This window comes from Podarcis tiliguerta (genome assembly GCF_965153285.1).
Source record: "Podarcis tiliguerta genome assembly, chromosome: 2".
NCBI lineage: Eukaryota > Metazoa > Chordata > Lepidosauria > Squamata > Lacertidae > Podarcis > Podarcis tiliguerta.
Genome location: NC_139535.1, coordinates 109,169,745 through 109,187,248, shown reverse-complemented (window position 1 = coordinate 109,187,248; position 17,504 = coordinate 109,169,745). Strand labels below are relative to the sequence as shown.

General features: G+C 48.0%; 1 protein-coding gene, 1 long non-coding RNA gene and 1 pseudogene across 3 annotated transcripts in view; all 3 read right to left on the bottom strand.

Annotated features, from left to right (window-relative positions):
* Nucleotides 1-17,504, bottom strand: part of MYG1 (MYG1 exonuclease) — a 225,535-nt gene that overhangs the window by 15,975 nt on the left and 192,056 nt on the right. The window lies entirely within an intron of this gene.
* On the bottom strand, nucleotides 3,940-4,991 carry LOC310670062 (myosin light polypeptide 6-like; annotated as a pseudogene). Its single transcript has 2 exons — nucleotides 4,783-4,991; nucleotides 3,940-4,497 (listed from the first exon to the last, which is right to left on the bottom strand). The product of its transcript is annotated as a myosin light polypeptide 6-like (transcript).
* The window catches only part of LOC310671834, an 80,495-nt gene continuing 76,400 nt past the window's right edge, over nucleotides 13,410-17,504 (bottom strand). Inside the window, exon 3 of the long non-coding RNA XR_014508241.1 lies at nucleotides 13,410-13,657. This is a non-coding gene — a long non-coding RNA (uncharacterized lncRNA). The remainder of the gene's footprint in view (nucleotides 13,658-17,504) is intronic.

Below are 17,504 nucleotides of genomic sequence, written 5' to 3'. Positions count from 1 at the left end.
CTTTACCTTACCTGACAAGAAACAGAGTTCCCCAAACAAGCAACCAAAAAAGGAAAATCACTCATTAAAAAAAATAAAATGTTGAGGCGGAAAGCAAACATATGGTAGCCAACCCCTAGGGGCTGAAGTCTCACTCCCCCCATAAAATGTTTGAGGTGACTGCCCCCCAAAGTTGATGGGCACTGCCATTCCAGTGGTGTGTGTGCTGTGTCTTGCAATCAGTTACGCAAGGCAGGGCTTACCTGCCCCCCATACTTTATTGAAAGTTGGCACCTCTGAAAGCAGATATCGCTAGGCACCAATTAGGGGGCATCTGCCATTGTGCCCACAGACACCACGCTGGGGACCCTCAATTCAAGTTGTGCCTCTGCCTCACCTGTATTTTTGTAAATAAACTCAAACTTTACAAAATGCCCGTGAGCGAAGTCCTTCCAAAGGGAACCGGACCTGGATGAATGCGACAACTTCTTGGGGCTTGGAGATGTGGGGTACACATAACTATATGCCAAAGGTTTCCTCTGAAATCTGTGGGGCTTAAAAGCGCTTAATATGGGCTGGATCGTGCGCTATGAGGAATTGTGTTTCTGCTATGAACAGATTTGGCTAGAGGCTGGTGTTTCCCTTCAAAGCTGAGAGGGAGGGGTGCCTCCCACTCTTCCCCCCCTGTTAATTTGAGGAGGGCATGTGCGCATATATATTTGCATTGTTTGATCTCTAGTGTCATCCATTTTTTAGTGTTATCCACTTCATCTCAGAAAATCCTCCCCCCTCCGACCAAATAGTTTTGGAAGAGCTCTTTGAAAGCTGCTTGCTGGAGCTCCCAGACACTCCTCCCCAAAGCTGGCAGGGGGATCAATGAGCTACTCAGCCCTGCCAGATCGATGGTTGCATTCATGTGTCAGTGCTGGGGCGGAGGCCCGCTTGCACTTGGCTCACAGAGTGGCGCCACAGATGGATCCTCCTTCAGAGCTGTCTGCGCACAGCCAGTGTTTATGAAAGAAGGGAGGAAAGTCTCCTGGAAATTGTGCAGAAAAAGAATTTGGCACAAGAGGATGTGCCACCTTGCTTCTTCCAGGCCAGTCCCTGGCTCACATACAAAGTGGGCAGTGCGCTGCTATCCTCCAAATTGCCAGGGCAACCCATAAATTCATTGGCGGGAAGAGAATTGAGCACCTGCCTCTGTTTCCCCCGCTTTCCAAAATGCTGACCAAGTTCAGGAGAGAAACGAACCAGCCATAGGAAAGGCAGGTCAACAGGGGAGCGATATTCCTCATGTGACAAAATGGCAGCTGTCGTACAATAGCTTGGTTGTGCAAAATGGCTGTCACAGATAAGCCCTCCTGGGCAGAGTTTTCTTATCAGGGCAAACATATTCACTTTATTTCTCCTAAAGATCTAAGAAGAGTCCACCCGGCCGGAATAAAACTTAGTCTAGTCCTGTTTTCTGTCAGTGGGCCACCAGACAAGGGTTTCTGGACAGCTTACAAGCAGGACATAAAGGCAACTGGTTGTGACTTGTCTCTTGTGCCTGGTATTCTTCTCTTGAGCATGGAGGTTCTACACCATGAGGCCAGTCGCTGTAGCATAGCGATTGGAAATAGTAAAGGTAAAGGGACCCCTGACCATTAGGTCCAGTCGTGACCGACTCTGGGATTGCGGTGCTCATCTCTCTCTATAGGCCATGGGAGCCCGCATTTGTCCGCAGACAGCTTCCAGGTCATGTGGCCAGCATGACTAAGCCACTTCTGACGAACCAGAGCAGCGCACGGAAACGCCGTTTACCTTCCCGCCAGAGCGGTACCTATTTATCTACTTGCACTTTGATGTGCTTTCGAACTGCTAAGTTGGCAGGAGCAGGGACCAAACAACGGGAGCTCACCCCGTCATGGGGATTCGAACTGCCGACCTTCTGATCAGCAAGTCCTAGGCTCTGTGGTTTAACCCACAGCGCCACCCGTGTCCCTAGCGACTGGAAATAGCTGGGTCCAAATCTGGACTCAGTATCCATGAAGCACTCTCAGGAAGTCATTATCTGCCTGAGCCACCATGCCACATTTCATCCTGTTCCTGTTAAACAGAGAGGTGGAATCTGTGACCTTCCAGCTGTTGTTAAACTCCAACTCCTATCCGCCCCGGCCAGCATGGCCAATGGTCAGGCATGGAAGGCTGGACGGCCATCTGTCATGTATGATCTAGCTGAGATTCCTGCATTGCAGTGGGTAGGACCCTGAAGACCCCCTTCCAACTCTACAAGTCTACCTTGAATTTGTAGCCTAGCAATGTCTAGAGGGCTACAGGTTCCCACCCCCTGCTGTTAATGTCTGGGGCCGTCTCTAAAAGGGTTTGCTCTGCCAGATTCCACAATGTCACAGAAGACTACAGTGGTACCTCGGGTTACATACGCTTCAGGCTACATACTCTGCAAGAGCCTGCCTGGTCTTCTGCTGAGGTTAAGAACTTTGCTTCAGGATGAGAACAGAAATTGTGCTCCAGCGGCGCGGCAGCAGCGGGAGGCCCCATTAGCTAAAGTGGTGCTTCAGCCTCTTGAAATGTAACTTCCTATATGGAAAGCTTCTGGTGTAAGTCCAGTACAGTGGTACCTCTGGTTGCAAACGGGATCCGTTCCGGAGGCCCGTTCGCAACATGAAAAGAGCACAACCCACCGTGGCGCATCTGCGCCCACGCAGGTTGCGATTCACCACTTCTGTGCATGTGCGAGGGGCGAAACCTGGAAGTAACCCTTTCTGCTACTTCCGGGTCACCACGGGACGTAACCTGAAAGAACGTAACATGAAGCAGACATAACATGAGTTATGACTGTACACTGTTGTGGCTGTTTTGCTTTTAACCATTTGATAGGTAAAGGTACTCCTGCCCGTTTGGGCCAGTCTTGACAGACTCTAGGGTTGTGCGCCCATCTCACTCAAGAGGCCGGGGGCCATCGCTGTCCGGAGACACTTCCGGGTCATGTGGCCAGCATGACATTGCTGCTCTGGCGAGCCAGAGCCGCACACGAAAACGCCGTTTACCTTCCCGCTAGTAAGCGGTCCCTATTTATCTACTTGCACCCGGGGGTGCTTTCGAACTGCTAGGTTGGCAGGCGCTGGGACCGAACAGCGGGAGCACACCCCGCCGTGGGGATTCGAACCGCCGACCTTTCAATCGGCAAGCCCTAGGCGCTGAGGCTTTTACCCACAGCGCCACCCGCGTCCCTTATTTGATACTCGATCAAAAAACACCTGCCACCAAAGGGCAGCATAATCATTGCTATTTTGAAGAAAGAGAGTAATGAACGTAGTCTAATGGGTTTCTGAAGACTGTACAGTGGTACCTCTGGTTAAGAACTTAATTCGTTCTGGAGGTCCATTCTTAACTTGAAACTGTTCTTAACCTGAGGTACCACTTTAGCTAATGGGGCCTCCCGCTGCTGCAGCACCGCCGGAGCATGATTTCTGTTCTCATCCTGAGGTAAAGTTCTTAACCCAAGGTACTACTTCCAGGTTAGCGGAGTCTGTAACCTGAAGCGTTTGTAACTCGAAGCGTTTGTAACCCGAGGTACCACTGTATTTTGTTATGCGTCACATTGACGGCAGCCTTGCCTTCAGATCAGTAAAATTTGGCAACCAGGCGCCAACATGCGTCCTAAATGCGGTGCTGTTCAGTGGTGGAGGCAAATAACCTTTGACTCACACTGCGTTGGGCAGAGGAAACAGCAGTGCATTTGAAACAAAAACAAAAGCAAGGTCTGGTGGGGAAATATTATTTTCTAGCCATATCCCATGGTTTCGGTGACATCTACTGGTCAGGTCTAAAACTGGCTCTGAACAATTGAACGTATCTGAAATTCCTTTTTTTTTTTAATCCATTGTGGAACTCGAGTCAAGAAAAATAAATGGATGGGGGAAAGAAACAGAGAGCGTCTGAAACAGAAGGTCAGCATTTGTTTTTGTTTTTAGTAAGACATTTTTGGGAACAGTTTATTAAAGAAACCAAGAGGAAATAAGCTGAACACTTCTGGAAGTAAAGTGATGCAAGACAAGCCAGCAGTTTGCTTCCCTGCCCTTCAGGAGAACCTATTTTAGAGAAATATTTTTTCTTCCTTTCCTTAGCCCCCGCCTCAAGGACTAAACCAAGAGGTTGGAGAAAGAGGGAACCAAAAGTAGCTTCAGACACAGATAAAAAAGCACAAACATTTTAAGGATAAACTGGGAAAGGTTATCGGGAGAAGCTAGAGGTGATCTTCAGCTGCTCAGAACCATCTGCACCAACTCTTCATAGTGAATGCAGCCATTGCTGTCTTCATGGCCGGCTGCAAGCGTCTCTACTTCTTCCTCGGTCGTCTTCTACCCTAGGGTGACAAGCACATGGAGTATCTCCGCTCCCATGACCGTCCTGTTGCCCTCCTGGTCAAAGACCCTCAGCCCCTCCACATAATCCTCAAAGCAGCCTTGATCCTTGTTCTTGGCAATGGTTTGCATCATGGGCAGGTGAAATATACTCGGAGTCGAGAATGGATTTAATGCTTTTTATTCAGCTCATAGTAGTGAGGAATGAAAGTTCCCCTAGAATGTCTGCTTTATATACATTATTTACACAATGGGCCCCACGTGATTGGCTAATTCCGGGATTCTCCTGGAGGCCAATCAGGTTGCGGATTCACTTCCACCTGGAGTTGGATTGGGTGGTTCCTGCGGACCAATCAGACTGCTGCATTCTGGATCCTATTGTTCTAGGAGCTGTCAGACTGCTGCAATTTGGATCCTATTCAACTCAGTACGTAACAGCAGGAATTGCTCGAAGCTCAGGGTCTTCACATTCATTTCATCACTCTTAGGGTTCCCCAGAACTTTCATGACTTCAGCATTGGTAGGATTCTGGCCCAGGGCTCTCATGACATCACCAAACTGGCTGTACAGGATCTTGCCATCTTCAGTTCTGTCAAAGAAAGCCTCCTTGAGCTCAGCGGTCTGATCTTCGGAGAAGTCACACATAATTCCAGCTGCTCGCAGTTCTCTCAGCCTGGTGCTCTGACACTTCCCTCCTTCTGCTCTGAATGCGTGCAAAGTCTTTCTGCTGGTTGGGCTCTGAGGTCAGCAGGCAGACACTTGCCCCAGACTGGCTGACGCATAACAAAAATGGATCGACTGAAGGTCAGCCTTTGTGTAGTTGTAGAGAACGAAGAACACAGCCGCACAGCGCAGAGATAACACCTTCCATTTGACATCCTGATGTCGCTGAACGCCCGGCTCCACGTTCGGCCTGAATAGTGGGGGCCCCTCAAGGAAATATTGAGGGGGCCTAAAGAGCCTCAACCCCCTGGAGATGGTCCTATGAGCCCCCTTCACCTCCCTCTCTGAAATCATCCCCACTGCTTTACAGCAGTTCAACACAGCCTACATTTTAAGAGACATTTCCTGTGACGGTCATGTATATTGGTTACCCAACCAAACAGCTTTTCCGACCCGGACCAACAAGACAAAATTCCCCTGTGACCTAAACTAAGCATCCCTCCATTATTTTGGGGGCTACATATGAAGTGGCGTTGGGAACAGGCACATGGCGGCTGCAAGCCTAGATGCACCTGAGAATAGGGCCCGTGGGGCAAAGTGGGACTTACTGCTGAGTTAGCAAGGATGGGATCAGGCTGCACAGCTTAACTACCGTATTTTTTGCTCTATAGGACGCACTGGACCATAGGACGTACCTTGTTTTAGAGGGGGAAAACGGGAAAAAAAATCTCTCCCTCTCTGCTCAGCACCCCTTTAGCGAAGCGGCAGGAGAAACGGAGCCCCTTCCATTTCTCCTCCCGCTTCGCTGAAGGGGTGCTGTGCAGAGAGGGAAAACTGGGCAGTGCCTCTCCATCGAAGCGAAGCCTGGAGAGCAAGAGGGATTGGTGTGCACCGACCCCTCTCGCTCTCCAGGCTTCAGTGAAGGCAACCCAAAGCCTCCAGAGTGCAGCAGGAGTTCCTGCTGCGCTCGGGAGGCTTCAGGTTTCAGGCGGCTATCCCCAAGCCTTCGGAGTGCAGCGGGAACTCCTGCTGCGCTCCGAAGGCTTGGGGATAGCTGCCTGAAGCCTCCAGAGCGCAGCGGGAGTTCCTGCTGCACTCCAGAGGCTTCAGGTTCCTTTTGCTGAAGCCAAGAGAGTCTTGTTCTCCCGGCTTCAGCAAAAGGAACCTGAAACCTCTGGAGCGCAGCGGGAACTCGTGCTGCACTCCGAAGGCTTCAGGCGGCTATCCCTGAAGCCTGGAGAGTGAGAGGGGTCAGTGCACACCAACCCCTCTTGCTCTCCAGGCTTCAGCGAAAGCGATGCGAAGCCTCCAGAGTGCAGAGGGAGCACTCCCTCTGCGCTTCGGAGGCTTCACGTTGCTATCGCTGAAGCCAAGGAGCCTGCATTCGCTCCATAGGACGCACACACATTTCCCCTTCATTTTTGGAGGGGAAAAAGTGCGTCCTATTGAGCGAAAAATACGGTATTTGGTCCGGTAAATAGAGATCTGGCTTCAAACCCCACCTCTGCCCTGGGCCTGTTAAGCGCTCTTGGGTAAATCATAGCTCCTCGGTTCCCCATCTGCGAAATGGGAATAATGGTTATCCACCTCAGAGAGAAGGTAAAAGCGACAAAGACCGCTAAGTATCTGCGGGATTAAAGGTTCTATATATAAATGGCTAGAAAGGATAGAATTATCCCAAACTTTATTCTGCCAATATTTGCAATTGGAGAATGGGTTGAAAAGTAAGCCTTTGCTGCCACCTAGTGTACAAATCCTCTTGTTTTCACTTTAGAGCATACAAGATAAGAACAGCAATACTTTGCAGACGTTGTTGTTGTCGTCGTTTAGTCATGTCCGACTCTTCGTGACCCCATGGACCAGAGCACTCTGTCTTCCACTGCCTCCCGCAGTTTGGTCAAACTCATGCTGGTAGCTTCAAGAACACTGTCCAACCATCCCATCCTCTGTCGTCCCCTTCTCCTTGTGCCCTCCATCTTTCCCAACATTAGGGTCTTTTCCAGGGAGTCTTCTCTTCTCATGAGGCGGCCAAAGTGTTGGAGCCTCAGCTTCAGGATCTGTCCTTCCAGTGAGCACTCAGGGCTGATTTCCTTAAGAATGGAGAGGTTTGATCTTCTTGCAGTCCATGGGACTCTCAAGAGTCTCCTCCAGCACCAGAATTCAAAAGCATCAATTCTTCTGCGATCAGCCTTCTTTATGGTCCAGCTCTCACTTCCGTACATCACTACTGGGAAAACCATACCTTTAACTATACGGACCTTTGTTGGCAAGGTGATGTCTCTGCTTTTAAAGATGCTGTCCAGGTTTGTCATTGCTTTTTTCCCAAGAAGCAGGCGTTAGAATGTTATAATTAAACTGCTCATCATTTTGATAAGTGGAGCTTGCAGGGGAGAAAGTCCCGGGTATTACAGTGATTCCTGGAGGGTTGTTGCAGTGCCTAGGAAGCCCCCCCAACCCATTTGCAGATAGCTCAACAATGTCAGGGGTGGAAGCACATTTTGCCCTTACTGCAGTGCAGTGATCTATTTACCCCCCCCCCCACACAACAAACCAATACCAGTCAATATGAGTGGCTGTACACACACCCCATATTTAGGCTGTATGCACACTGTATCTTTAAAGCCCACTCAAAACCCATTCTTTCCTGCAAAGAATTCTGGGTGCTGTAGTTTGTTAAAGGCTGCTGGGAATTGGAACTCTGTCAGGGGGGAACTACAGTGTCCAGAATTCTTTGCAGGAAAGAATGGGCTTCTTTAAAGGTATATCATGTGTAGACAGCTTAAGGCTTCTCTCAAAGGGGTAAACTACAGTTCCCAGGATTTGAGGTGTGTGCTTTAAATGTATGGTATGCTATCAGAGTCAAGTCTGCTTCTTTTTACATAGCAGTATCCCAGATTCTGCTTTGCCAGAAGGTGGTGGCATGTTGTGGAAACTAGCTTTAGATAACAACCACCCTACTACTAGCAATTGAAATACTTTATTGTCACCTGTACAACTTGTATACAGTGAGATTACACGAGCACCCCCCACTCAGCTCTCTTAGTCTTAATTCTCCTCGTTTACTGACACACACACACCAAACCCGAAAGTCAGTTGCCCTGTTGTTATCTTTTCATTCAGCAGCCTAACAGCCCATGGATAGAAGCTGTTCTTTACCCTGTTGGCGCGACTAATCATGCTTCTATATCTTCTGCCTGAGGGCAGGAGATGAAGAAAGTGCCGGCCAGGGTGTGAAACATCCCTGAGAACTTTCCTCACTCTCCTGAGGCAACGTTCTTCCGCTATTTCATCCAGTGGATTCATGAGACAGCCCATAATATCTTGTGCTGTATTCACCACCCTCTGTAGGCACTTCCTATCAGATGATGTCAAACCAGCATACCACACCGTGATGCAGTATGAAAGGACACTTTCTATTGTTGACCGGTAGAAGGAGATCATCAGATGCTGATTGACATTGTTCTTCTGCAAGACTCTGAGGAGATGGAGTCTCTGTTGGGCTTTTTTTTTTTAAATAATATTTATTAAAAGTTTTATAGTTACAGAAAGAAAGTATGAGAGAAAAAAAAGAAAAAGCAATAAAATTTTTTTTAACAAACAATACATCAAAGATAGAAAGAAAACCAGTACATCAAAACAACAAGAAAAAACAAAAACATTTAAAAACACATCCAAATTCCATATCTTTATCTTTCATTTACTTGTTTCCTCGACTTCCTCACACCTCCCTTTTTTGTATTCTAGTTCAAATTAGCTAATTCAGCAAATCCTTTCCCTCTTTCTCAATTTTTTGTTCTAGTTTGTCTTAACCTAATCTAACTTTAAATTTTCCACTTTAGCCCGTTAACAATCAGTTTTTGCTTAATTCTTTATAACCTTTCTGCTAAAACCATATAACTTCATTCCAGCATTCTTCTAACATTCATTAATTTTGCAATATTTCTATAAATATACTTTAAATTTTTTCCAATCTTCTTCCATCGACTCTTCTCCCTGGTCTCGGATTCTGCCAGTCATTTCCACCATTTCCATGTAGTCCATCAGCTTCATCTGCCATTCTTCCCGGGTGGGTAAATCTTGTGTCTTCTCTGTTGGGCTTTCTTAACCACCTGGGTTGCATTTATTTTCCAAGTAAGGTCTTCACTGAGATAAACTCCTAGGAAGAGACTCTCTTCTCTATAGTACTAAGTTCTATACCACCATCAACATGCTTTACAGAGCAACGTGAACTAAAAAAGATACACATTCCCCTGCTCCTAGGAGCTTCCAGTCTAAATTTTGCCATGAGGGAGGCAGCAGTGGCAGAGTGGGGAGATGGACAGTCAACAGTGGATATTCTGTGCGCCTCTCAGTTCAATAACTGATTGACGAGGCCTCATGAAGGCCAACTTCAGGGCAATGCATTTGCCATACAGCAAACACTGGATTGCTTTTAGGGTTGCCAACTGACTATACAAAAACAGGCCCAGCCTGTGCTTCTGCTTTTAACAGCAGCTTGATCTGGGGGGTGGGAATAAAAATGCACAGGACGAAGCTTTTCACAGCCGGGAAAGAAAGTTGATTGCCTGGTGACATCTATAGCCATTCAGCAACTTTGAGGCAAGGAAGACGCCATTGGTAAAAGCCACACATTGTTTCAAGCAATCAGAAAGTTGACCTGGAATCCTCTTATGTGGGTCAGAGAATATCGGAGCAAGGAAGTTTGCTGGGCTAATATTTATGCCTCGCCTTGCAGTTTAGCATGGGCTAAATCCTGTCTGTTCCTCAGCAAGCTCAGTTCCTGACAGCAAGAAGTTAACATCTCAAGCTTCTCTTGGCCTCAGATGGTGACCAGAGAAAACAGACTGAGGTTTCTCTAGGATGTAAAGATGATCTAATAGGATTAATCCCACAGGCTTGGGGGTTATGTCACTGCTCAGCAATTGGAAGGAATTCCAAGCCGAGGCCAGAAAGATTAGGCCGCGGGGCAGATTTAGGGGAGAAATGAAGTGGCCCTTAGCCATCTCTGAGTTGTCCTCAGCAGTGGAATATGTGAAGCTTGTCGTGGTGGAAATCAGGATGCTGAGCAGAGAATTTCTCGTGTCAGGACCTTGCTGAAGCTCTGCACTTTTTAAAGAAACTAGAGACCATCCCGAGAAACAGTGGGATGCAGAGCAAATGGGGTAGCTAGCTTTATTTGCTGATTTTTATGAACAGGGTGGCCAGGTGCCCCACTTTGTGTAGGACAGTCCTCTGTGTTGATGGACACTCCTCTGTTTGAACACACCCTCTGTTTGAGGGCTATCCAGTCCAAGTCTGTTTTAAAGATGAGGAATGATAGAAACTGAGAGCATTAGCCACGAAGTTGCCCACCGACAGTAAGGCTGCGTAGACACCAGATATTTTATTCTAGAATCAATGGAAACTTCTTGTTTTGTGTGTGTAGTCCATACACAATCTAGATCCATTGCGTACCCTCCAACATTTCTCCAATGGAAATAGGGACGTCCTATTCAATAGTTATCATAATAATTTTATTCTTTATACCCCAGCCACTCTGTGTGGCTTCCAACATATATAAAAAGATAATACAACATTAAACACTAAAAAAGCTTCCCTAGACAGGGCTGCCTTCAGATGTCTTCTAAAGGTTGTATACTTACTTCTCTCCTTGGCTCGGGGGTGTCACATAACTGATATATTCTACAATTTAAAATCCAGGAATCATAGGGGATGAAATATACTCGGAGTCGAAAGTGGATTTCATGCTCTTTATTCAGCTCATAGTAGTGAGGAATGGAAGTTCCCCCAGAATGTCTGCTTTATATACATTATTTACACAATGGGCCCCACGTGATTGGCTGGTTCCGGAATTCTCCTGTAGGCCAACCAGGTTGCGGATTCACTTCCACGTGGAGCTGGATTGGGTGGCTCCTGTGGACCAATCAGACTGCTGCATTCTGAATCCTTTTGTTCTAGGACCAATCAGACTGCTGCCTTTTGGATCCTATTAAACTCAGTACATAACAGGGGATATGAGTTTTAGAGGAGGCAGCAGCTATAATGGCTTTATAGAGCAAGACTGTGATGGGCTCTGCTGCCATCTGCCCTGCGGGGAGGACAGCCCTGCCCCATAACACTGGGCTCCTCTAAGGTGAACTATTTAGGGGAGAGCTATAGCTCAGGGATAGAGCACCAGGCTCCCGTTTCAATTCCTGGCATCTCCAGGTAGGGCTAAGAAAGATTTCTGCCTGAAATCCTAAAGAGCTGCTATTAGTCATTGAAAACAGTACGGACCTAGATGGACTCAATGGCCCGACTGTGTAAGGAAATGCCCTATGTTATTATGTTTATAGAGCTTTCATCCTGATTTGCTTACTTGAAGGATATATTCCAATCTTCCTACTGTTCATCCATTCATCCTACACTTTTCAGTGTGTTTCCCCGTCACTTTCCTAACCTCAAAAAAGTCAATTTTTATTTTTTAAGTGGGTTTGTTGTACTGAGGTGGCAGACCCCTTTAACCCACTTCAACTGCACAAACCTACATTTCCAGTATGTGCATGTATCCCTCCTGCAAAAATACCGGTCTTCACGCGGCCTCTTAAGGGTGTGGGGATTGCCTATAGTAGCTCAGTGGTCAAGGGAAAGCCACTCTGCACATGCTCAGAAGTACTTTTCCTCTATGTAAAAGGAGGATCCCATGCTTCTTTCATTCTTTATGCTGGGACCACATAACACCGGTCTTGAAAGACCTACACTGGCTCCCAGTACATTTCCGAGCACAATTCAAAGTGTTGGTGCTGACCTTGAAAGCCCTAAACGGCCTCGGCCCAGTAGACCTGAAGGAGCGTCTCCACCCCCATCGTTCAGCCCGGACACTGAGGTCCAGCGCCAAGGGCCTTCTGGCGGTTCCCTCATTGCGAGAAGCAAAGCTACAGGGAACCAGGTAGAGGGCCTTCTCGGTAGTGGCACCCGCCCTGTGGAACATTCCTTCAGATGTGAAGGAAATAAGCAGCTATCTTCTCTTTAAGAGACATCTGAAGGCAGCCCTGTTTAGGGAAGTTTTTAATATTTAATGCTGTATTGTTTTTAACACTCGACTGGGAGCCACCCAGAGTGGCTGGGGAAACTCAGCAAATATAAATAAATAAATAAATAAATAAATAAATAAATAAATAAATAAAATAAAAAAGTGGTGTGCCCACAGATGGGACTGAGTTGTGATCAATGGGTGTGGCTAGAGGAGGAGGGGCGGGGCTACAATACAAAGACTGACAGCCCTTGCCAGATATGCCTCTTACCCAACCCACTGGTTGCAGCATGCATGCATTCTGTATATATCACAAGCCATGCACCTCTGATTAGAGCGCTCTCTGCAGAGATTTCTCCCGCTGGCTGCCTTTGCATTAGCGATTTCCTATGCGTGTCGAATATTAGTGCCTGCCTTTGTGTGTGTGTGTGTGTGTGTGTTGTCGTACAAGCATGTCCCCCTCCCTGTCGTCTCCCTGCCCAGCCCACCATCTGGCTTTGATCACCCTCCCCTCCCCGCTGGCGACGGAGGCCCTCTCCTGTGGTTTCGGATGTAGAAAATGTTCCAGGAAGTGGCTTCTCCCTTTGGATTGATTCAGGCAGCCCAATCGGAAATTGTTACAGAGGCAAAGGGGCGCAGAGCGTGGCCTGCTTGGCGGCTCTCCCCGACTCATGCACTCCCCATGGCTTGTGGCCTGGGCTGCTGGTCTTCCCCATTTGCCCAGGGATTGTGGCTCTGGAAAAAAAGCTATTCCCCTTGGCGTCAGTGCAAGGGAACTCAGGGGAAGGGAGCAGAGTATGGTTGCAGGACCCAGACCAAGCGTGGGGTGGGCAGCGCCTGGTGGCAGAACTCCCTGCTCTCCCTCTTTGGGTGGTAAAGCAGCCCTACAAAGCCAATCTGTTCCTTTACCACGTTTGGGTCTTATCGGCTACCTCCCAGAAGATCTCCGGTCAGCAATTTATTCTGCTGGCTTGCCATTTTGCATATTGTTATAGGTTGAAGTGGGGACGACCCCCTAAACCAGTGGTAGGCAACCTAAGGCCCGGGGGCTGGATGCGGCCCAGTCGCCTTCTCAATCTGGCCTGTAGACAGTCCAGGAATCAGAGTGTTTTTACATGAGTAGAAGGTGTCCTTTTATTTAACATGCATCTCTGGGTTATTTGCGGGGCATAGGAATTCATTCATATTTCCCCCCCAAAATATAGTCAGGCCCACCACATGGTCTGAGGGACGGTGGACTGGCCCATGGCTGAAAAAGGTTGCTGACCCCTGCCCTAAACCACAGAAATTAATACAGTGGGATGCGGGTGGCGCTGTGGGTAAAAACTTGCTGATCGCATGGTCGGCGGTTCGAATCCCCGCGGCGGGGTGCGCTCCCGTCGTTCGGTCCCAGCGCCTGCCAACCTAGCAGTTCAAAAGCACCTTCGGGTGCAAGTAGATAAATAGGGACCGCTTACCAGCGGGAAGGTAAACGGCGTTCCGTGTGCTGCACTGGCTCGCCAGATGCAGCTTGTCACGCTGGCCATGTGACCCGGAAGTGTCTGCGGACAGCGCTGGCTCCCGGCCTATAGAGTGAGATGAGCACACAACCCTAGAGTTTGGCAAGACTGGCCCGTACGGGCAGGGGTACCTTTACCTTTACCTTACCTCTGGATACAAACGGAATCCATTTCGGAGCCCCGTTTGCATGCAGAAGCGAACGCAACTCGTGTTTGCGTGGGTTATGATTCTCCGCTTCTGCACATGCATGTGACGTCATTTTGACCATCTGTGCATGCATGAGCAGCGAAACCCGGAAGTAACACGCTCCGTTACTTCCGGGTCGCCGTGGAGCGCAACCCAAAAATACTCATCCCGAAGCTACTTCAACCTGAGGTATGACTGTAAATGTTAGGATTTTGAGTTTTGGGGATATGAAGGAAGGAAAGAATCTGCAGAGGAATTCCTGGGCTAGCCTATGTAAAATGACTTGGGCAAGCTAGGGCCATTAAGGGCCACTGGGGGCCATTGGCAGTGCAAGAGAACTGTCCTTCCCCCCTTGTCCTGAAGTGGGAACAGAGACTCAGTTTGGAAGGTTGCCAAGGTAACTGAGTGTGACGTGACAGGAAAAGAGAGTTTTGAGGAAGGGTTGCTGGGAAGAAGAACAAGGAAGGTATGGGATCCATGTTGGGCAGGCTGGCTGAAGGGCTGGCTGTATGGCTGTGAGGGACAAACCCTTCTTGAAATGACCATGCTGTAAGATGGTCTGTTTGTGGTCTAGGTAGCTCTCTATAATCGGTGGTCGTGTGAAGCACCCATTATCCTAGGTGGCAGGATATGAGAGTTCACCATGGGTATGAGAGTTCCAGTGTTACAAGCCGGGCGAGTACTCTCAGAAAGTGGAATTGCTTTTTCTGATTTATAACCAAGATAGATGGTAAATGGTGAGCCAATTGCAGGTAAGCCAAGAGGAATTCGCCCACCATCAGGTTTTAGTTATAAAAGGTAACTGCAGTGTGTTGAAGAGTAGCTGATTGAAACTGACTGTTTCATTGTAACAACAACAACAACAACAACAACATGTTTTGCTACTGCTACTTCCAGGATGGAGTCAGGAGTAGCTATGCTGCAGACTGCACAGGAAAGAAGGTTTCAGGCTGAGTTACGTCATCAGCAAACTCCCTGGATGTAATTGTTGCTAGACTCCTTATTGCTATTGCTATTTATTATTATTATTTCCTGCCCATCCTTCTCAGTCCAGCCCAACAAATAAAGGAATAAATATACAGTGGTACCTTGGGTTACAGACGCTTCAGGTTACAGACTCCGCTAACCCAGAAATAGTACCTCGGGTAAAAAACTTTGCTTCAGGATGAGAACAGAAATCGCGCAGGTGCGGCGGTGCGGCGGCAGCGGGAGGCCCCATTAGCTAAAGTGGTACCTCAGGTTAAGAACAGTTTTAGGTTAAGAATGGACCTCCGGAACAAATTAAGTTCTTAACTCGAGGTACCACTGTAGTTTATATACAAATATAATAAACAAGTAAAGCAATTCCAAAGAAAAGCAACAAAGTGTAGTTGAACCAAAACAGAAGTCTGCTTCTGACTGCAGGTGTCGCAGGACAGGCAGTCAATAAATACATCATGAGATTTTGCTGATCATGTAGCTCAGGTCCTGTAGCCCTCCATAAGGATTTGTTTTTTGTTTAAATATTTTATTAAGGATTTTCTTGTTTTACAGAAGTAAGTGTAATGCCTCGTATTTTTCCCCCCATGTAACATTTTTACAAATCCGTTTCATTTGTTGAGGCATTAGGGGGAGAAGGAAAAAAAGAAAAAAGAAAGGGGGGGTGGAGAGAGGGAAGATGGATGGGGTTGGGGTTGGGTGGTGGAGTTTCTATTATGTTTAATGTATGTAGAGTTTGGTGTCAGCGTTGCTTGTGTTGTTCACTTGTGTTTGCTTGTTTGCTTGTGATTGGCTGTGGTGATCTTTGTTTTCGTGTGTGAGTGAGGTGGGTGGGTGTTTTGGATCAGGTTAGCCATATTGATTTGTATGCTGTTGGTGGATTATTGTCATTGTCCTGTTGGGCTGTGTATGTGATAAAGGGGAGCCATACCGGGGTGAAGGCGTCTTCTTCTGTTTGTCCCCGTGTCAGTTTCAGTTTATTAGTTAATTTTTCTGGTAGGGCTGTTTGTTTTCTAGTAGGGCTCTAGTAGTATGTTTCCCATACTATTTGGTACCATTGGTCCATGCTTACTCCTGACTCCATAAGGATTTGTTAAAATGTTTACAACAGTCCATCAAGTCCAGATTCAGCTTAGAGAAGTGTTTTCATGTGTGAGGGCTTAACATCTCGCTTACTGTTCTTTGCTTTTCACACAGAAAGTCCTTTCATACTGATTGTCACGTGGATATCTAATATACACCCAGCTCCCCCATGCAGGAAAGCTTCAACTGAGAGTGCTTCCAGACTGTTCCTACTTTCGGGTGGGATTAAGTGACGTACTGGCAAATGCAGGCTGCGCAAGTAGAGTTGACCGGGCCTGGGGCTCCCAGTACGTTTCCGAGCATGATTCGAAGTGTTGGTGCTGACCTTTAAAGCCCTAAACGGCCTCGGTCCTGTATACCTGAAGGAGCGTCTCCACCCCCCTCATTCAGCCCAGACACTGAGATCCAGCGCCGAAGGCCTTCTGGCAGTTCCCTCATTGTGAGAAGTGAGGTTACAGGGAACCAGGCAGAGGGCCTTCTAGGTAGTGGCGCCTGCCCTGTGGAATGCCCTCCCACCAGATGTCAAAGAGATAAACAATTACCTGACATTCAGAAGACATCTTAAGGCAGCCCTGTTCAGGGAAGTTTTTAATATGTAACGCTGTACTGTTTTTAACACATTGATTGGGAGCCGCCCAGAGTGGCTGGGGAAACTCACCCAGATGGGCGGGTTATAAATAATAAATTATTATTATTATGGTGGTGATCTTGCGCAACAAACCCACTTCCCCCAAAGACTGGACTTTTTGCGATAAAGGAAAGCGGCAGAAGAGTGCGCCGGAAATGGTGGTGTTGCGCTTGCTTCGATGGGACATCAGCTGACTTCCTTGCAAACAAATCAGAATGTGATGGTAGCTCAGAGGCAGAGCAGAAGGCCCCAGGTTCCATCCCTGGTGGCTGGGTACCGGTACTTGCCCTACCTGAAATCCCAGAGGGCTGCTGTCAGTCAGAGTAGAGCTCACAGGTGGACCAATGGTCAGATGGATGAATGCTCAATAAAGAGGATGTTTGGAAGTGTCCTGACTTTGGCTTGCAGGCCTGCGACCAATGCATGCACTTGAAGAGAAGAAAAGGTCCCTGGTGTTTGTTCCTGCATTGCAGGCGTTTGGACTAGATGACCCTTGGGGTCCTTTCCAGCTTTATCATTCTATGATTCTATCTCTAGGTAGGACTGGGACTGCTGCTGTCAGTCAGTGCCAGAAGCATAGCTGTCAACCGTCCCTTATTTGGTGGGAAAGTCCCTTATCCCAGCGCTCTGTCCCGCTGCTGTCCCTTATTGATGGTGTCTCTTAAATTTCCCGGGTTTCAAAGGAAGCAGCTCCTCTCCATCCCTCCTTGCCGGCCAGGGAGGAGGGAGGCTCCAACTGTGTTGCTTGGCTACGTTGCTCACCCAATAAGGAGTCTAAGAATGACTGGGGGGGTGGAGCTTGCATGCCTTGTGCCGATCAAATCAGCCACGTTGCCTGGGGACTCGCCTTTGCTCAGCGCTTCCCAGCGGAGAGGTAACGGTGGTTTTTCTTGCTGCATCCCCTTTGCCGGGTTGCTGCGCTGTGGGAACCACCACTTGAGGCTTCGTTTGGCTGCTGGCTGGGCTTTCTGCCTTTGGCTCGGAGGGGCTCAGAAGTCGAGCATACCTGTGCTTGGAAAATCCCTTATTTTGGCTGCTGATCCCTTATTTTCGAGGCTGCTGGTCCCTTATTTTCAAATCTGTAAGTTGACAGCTATGGTCAGAAGGC